Source organism: Macaca mulatta, chromosome 1 (assembly GCF_049350105.2).
Source record: "Macaca mulatta isolate MMU2019108-1 chromosome 1, T2T-MMU8v2.0, whole genome shotgun sequence".
NCBI lineage: Eukaryota > Metazoa > Chordata > Mammalia > Primates > Cercopithecidae > Macaca > Macaca mulatta.
The window spans coordinates 30,215,481-30,221,223 of record NC_133406.1 but is presented as its reverse complement, the minus strand read 5'-3'; positions in this window follow the sequence as shown (position 1 = coordinate 30,221,223).

The following is a 5,743-nucleotide window of genomic DNA, read 5'->3' as shown; positions in this document are numbered from 1 at the left end:
CGATGGGAAGTCAGATCTGGGATTTACGCTCTACCCTGCTAATAATTTGCACCTCATCTGGAGAAGTTCCAGCCCACCTGGATTGTAGCTTCTTCATTTTAAAAATCTGTTTACAATCAAGGACTGGGATAAACTAGATGTCCTTTAAGGCCACTTCAAACATGTGAAACACAAAACTGATGTCTGCAACATGAAATAGTAATAGCTAAAGAGAAAAATGCATACTATCAAAATATTATTGTTGTCTGACACTAAAATACATATTTTGTGTATGAGACAGGGTATTGCTGTGTTGCCCAGGTCAGAGTGCAGTGGCATGATCTCTGCTCACTGCAGCCTCAACCTTCCAGGCTCAAGTGATCCTCCTGCCTCAGCTTCCTGAGGAGTTGGGACTACAGGAATGCACCACCATGCCTGGCTAATTTTTGTATGTTTTGTAGAGACAGTGCTTTGCCGTATGGCCTAGACTGATCTCAAACTCCTGGACTCAAGCAATCTGCCTGCCTTGGCCTTCCAAAGTGCTAGGATTACAGGTGTGTGCCACTGCGCCCTGCCTCTAAAATACACATTTTAGTCAGTAAAAGTTAGTTACATGTAACTATTCTTATTTGTATGTGAATAACTCTTAAATTCCCATCAGCAACATAGTGAGAAATTATTCTTTAGAGTAGGATATTTTACAGATGGCTTTGTGGCAGGCCAGTTCTCCCTGACAATCACACAGACAGGCCTGCATGACAGTCACACAGACAGGCCTACATAACGCTCCAGTTACACAGACAAATTTCCATAGCACTGCCTTACTATCAAGCAAATCGTCAAACCTAGGGAAATCAATGCCCAGACATCAAAACTAGAAATGAAACATATGGTCAGTAGGAACCTTGCATGGGCTTCTCCCTAACCTGCAGCAAGCCAAAATAATAGAGACAGTCTTACATTCCTAGCGCCAAGAACCATCTCGCGTTGACAAAATCTGAGACAAGTCAAGGTAACAGAGGCAGCTGTTCGAATAGATTCACTGGAGAGTCTAAGGCAGCTCTCCAGACCAAGCTGTAAAGGAAGTAAGATAGAAATAATCACAGTGCTACCACAGTAGACAGGCCTTGAAGGTACTGGGGCCCTTTTAATTGGACTTAGCAAGCATTTTTTGCCTCTGACCTTCTAGTTGAAACAAAATTAGTTACCAATAGACTCAGGTGAATGTTATACTGCACATAGGCACATAACCCCAGCCTATATAAGCACTAAGAAAATTGTAACACTTTGAGTTGGTGGAATTACCTCCGGCCTTCTCCGTGTATCTGGTTACAGCGATAAATTCCCTTCTTTCCTAGTTTGTCTGCTTTTCATTATTGGGCCTGGAGAAAATACAGTCAGACCTGGCCTGGTTCGAGGAATAGCTTAGCAAACAAAATGTACTAATTATTGATTGATTTTCATTATTTTGTTTATTAAAAGGCAACTTTCCCTGACCCTGCATTACAATTCCAGGGGTTTCTCTATACTGCCTAATTGTTCTACAATCACCTAAAAGTATTACTACTATTACTAAAACTATTACTAGTATTAATTTTTATAATAATAAAGATAATAAATTATTACACGATGCTTCAAAGTTAATCTCTTTCATACCAAAGTTAAATAAAGTAGATAATATTGCTTTCTTGATTGCACAGCCTAAAAACCCTAAGCTAGAGAAATGAGATCACTTACCCAAGGTTGCAAAGCTAATTACTATTGGCTCCCGGGTCAAAATCCAGGGTTTTTGTGCAAGAACAGAAAAATATGTTACTCCATCACTAACAAACAGTGGCAGTTAAACGGGGTTGGATTGCCAAAGAAGAGTCACAGGACCCAAAATGATGATGGCTCACACAAAGTATACACTATTGTAACAGCATTAATATAAGGATATACATCATGGCTAAAGCTTGACTGACAGGAAGGGGTCTGGGGATACTAGGTACAGGCTCCTACTATCCCCTCTCTGTGAAGGCTGTGACTGAACACACTTTCTCCAATTACAAACACATGGAACAACTTCAAACCAGAAAGCCCAAAATGAGATCTCAACTGAGGGTTGTTCTTTTATGTATATCTATTTTGCTGATCAAAAACGCATATTCCTGGCTGGGCACAGTGGCTCACACCTGTAATCCTAACACTTTGGGAGGCCAAGGCAGGTGGATCCCCTGAGGTCAAGAGTTCAAGACCAGCCTGGCCAACATGATGAAACCCTGTCTGTACTAAAAATACAAAAATTACTCAGGTGTGGTGGCAGACACCTGTAATTCCAGCTACTCGGGAGGCTGAGGCAGGCAAATCATTGGACCCCAGGAGGCAGAGGCTGTAGTGAGCTGAGATAGTGCCACTGTACTCCAGCCTGTGTGACAAAGAGAGACTCCATCTCAAAATAAAAATACAAAATAAAAAACCCCTGCATATTCCTGCTATGCAACAAACCCAGTAGCAGAGCCCTCCAGAAAGCTCACTAACATCAGGTGCAAATCAACAATCTTACTCTCACAAGCCAGTACAAACTGCCCCAAAACTCCTCAGAGCAACACTCGTATTCAGTAACCAACGTAATGCCATGCAAGAACTTTAACAAAATGCCTCAGGCTAATTCCAGGCCTGCTGGAATTAACCCTGAGGACACATCTTCCTCCATTGTATTTAGCACCTAGAGAGTAAAGAAGTCCCGCAGTCTTTCGAAAGTAAAACAATTCTGCATTCTATCCTTCCCATTACTGAAGTGTTTGGACTTGTGAAAGAATTTATCCTGTTCCTACAGTGACAGGAATGCCATAGAAAGTATTATTTCAAAGTCTTTGGAGGTTTGATACATCATCAACATTTTCACATTAATACAGAGCACTCAGGTGTTTGGACACACGGTTGTACCTGAGGAACCTACCAGTAACAGCCCCTACTTTACAGGAGCTGGGGAGCTGTCTTGTCAATCTCGTCTACCAGCTCGATAACGCCTGTTCTCCAATTTATGTTCCCCTCAGATCTTCACACTCATCTGAATCCGTTCATCTCAGCTTGTTAAGGTAAAAAGCACTGATGTATTACAAAATTCCAGTCCCCAAAATCTGGTTTTGCTGACTAAGCTGCCAACTGGCAGAAGAATTCAAGCACTCATTATCAGGACAGGTTTCTTCCAAGCTCCCCAGCATTGAGCCTCACAGTTGATGCTCCATGGTTGGGATAGGGCAGGATCTCAACTTCAGGACTCTGTTAGGCTTTAAGGATCATACACTTCTTTAGAAGACTGATGCGGCCATCAAGCTTAAGTAATACGTACAATTGCCACTAGGTGGAACCAGTGAGCCAAAGGTACATGCAGGGATTAAAAAACAGAAACAAAAACAAAAATCCAGAAAAGAGAGAAGAAAAGGAGGGATATTGGTTGAATATTTACTAATACTGGTTGAATATTTACTTATATTTCATTTAGACCTATATGTGATGATCATCAGCCTGGTAGGGGAGGGAGACATGTGCCCTCTGATTTCACATCATGATATATCCACAGGTATTGTCCCAATTTAGCTTTCCAACATCTCAATATCCCTGAAGGGGAAAAATATGAAATCATCAGACAAATGATAGGACATTGAAAATTAAAGCAGATGAAATAATCAACGTATATTTTTTAAATGTAGGTCACTGTTCTATTTGTTCTGCCAGTGTATAAATTTTTTGTGCCTCATTTGAACTCTACCGTATTCATTTAAGTCAGCCTTGAAAGTTAGGTATTATTTATCGCTCCTTTCCTTGTACCATAAAGGAGGCTGAAGCTCAGAGTGATTAAGTTCGCTACCATCATAGCACTCGCAGATGCCAAGCAAGTTAGATATGCCTGACTTCAAAGTTTTTTCTTCAAGTTAAACCACAAAACAGCTCCTCAAACAACCAACTTTATGTGAGGCTTCCCAGAGAGCCAAGGGAAAAAAAAAATGCTACTTTATTTCTGGAGATGTACCTTAGCTCATATTTTATTCAAATTTCTCTTTGACAGATAGGAATTGAGCAACTTGGCCAAGGCCATCCAGCAATTCAGACACAGCACTAAGGCTAGAATCCAGTTCTCCACATGTGGTAAAGAGGAGAGGCAGGGATTACAGATGAAAGAACAAAAGGTGAGGTGGCACTGTTTCTTGGCTGAAACAGTGGCTCCACGTTCACACCAGAGTAATAATCACTAGTTATTTTATCTAGTTCTTCCAAGGGTCAGGCACTTTGCTAAGCCCTTCACAACCATCTTAGTATTGTCGGATGCCTGATAGCATCATTTTTGTCTTTTTCCTAGAACAATATGCATATTTCCTTTGGGGAATTGCCTCTTTTACATCCTTTGCAAGGTGGTTGATATGAATTTGATTTCACTCTCCTATCTAGGAGTGAGCCTTAAGTCTAATATTCGATCTCTTTGGCCCAATGATTATTCAGAATTGTGTTTGTGAACTAATGCAGGACTTGAGACATAAGGAGACTTTTGCTGAAGACTTCTCAGAAATGATTTTTCCTTCTTCCATGGGAACTACCCGAAGAGAAATTCCCCTCTTTTATATGGTGCAATGTGAGGATGTAAGGTCCAGAATCATTGATGCTGCCTTGCAGCGAGTCTGCCTGAGCACATAGCTAATAGCAGAAGGGAAGTATAGTGAAGAGAATTGCAGAGTAATGACACAAGAGACCTTAGGGTGTTGTGAGCATCTGAATCAAACCACACCTGAAGTCAGGCCCACCTCAGGACTTCACAAATACAGTTCCTTTAAGCTGGCTTGGGTTAACTTTCTGTTGCTCACAATAAAAGGCATCTTTTTTTTATATATATATATACTTTAAGTTCTAGGGTACATGTGCACAACGTGCAGGTTTGTTACATATGTATACATGTGCCAAGTTGGTGTGCTGCACCCATTGACTCCATCTTAATTGACACATATAATTGCTAGCATTATCGCTGTTTTGTGGATAAGAAAATTGCCCAAGGTCATACCTTTTGTTAGAATAAGATTTGACCCAGAATGGTCTGGCCCCAAAACATTAACCATTAACTGCAAATTACTGCCTTCATATATCAATATCCCTAAAAGAGGAAACTGTGTCTTTCCCTTTGGCAATAGCAAGGGAGCTCTGCTTAGTCCTTTCCCTTAACCCTCAGGCTTTCTACGGACCCTCTTTTAAATAACTTCACCTAATCACACACATCCACAGGAATAAAATGCTGCTAGATTAATGATTAAGGCTCCTGGAAACAAATAGAATTGTTCCATGTGATTCCCAGGCCAGGAACTGATCACGTGTCTCCACATGATCTCTCTATGCTCAGAAGCAATCATTCCTGGAGCTCTGGTGACATCACAGAAAAATGTCTCTAGTCACTGACATTGCCAGGCAAAACAGAGTCAAAGCAAACATTGCGACAATGTGGCTTTATAAACACATTGCTGGTAGCACACTCACCAAGAAGATGAGAGCCAGATCACAAACAAACCCACAGCATCATCCAAAGCACCTCCAGGATATGATTTTGAATGGCTCGGTCTCCACTCTCAGACTGAGTCTGGGAAAAGGCTCTCAAATGTCCCCCAACCCCCACCATGCTCAAAGTGCCCATTGCCCACTTTCACTTAGCCAAGCTACAAATCACCCTTTTCTAAGGTGGATCTGTAAGGTTTATTTCATGATTAAAAAAATTAAAAAGCCCAAAGAGGGGGAAAAGTCA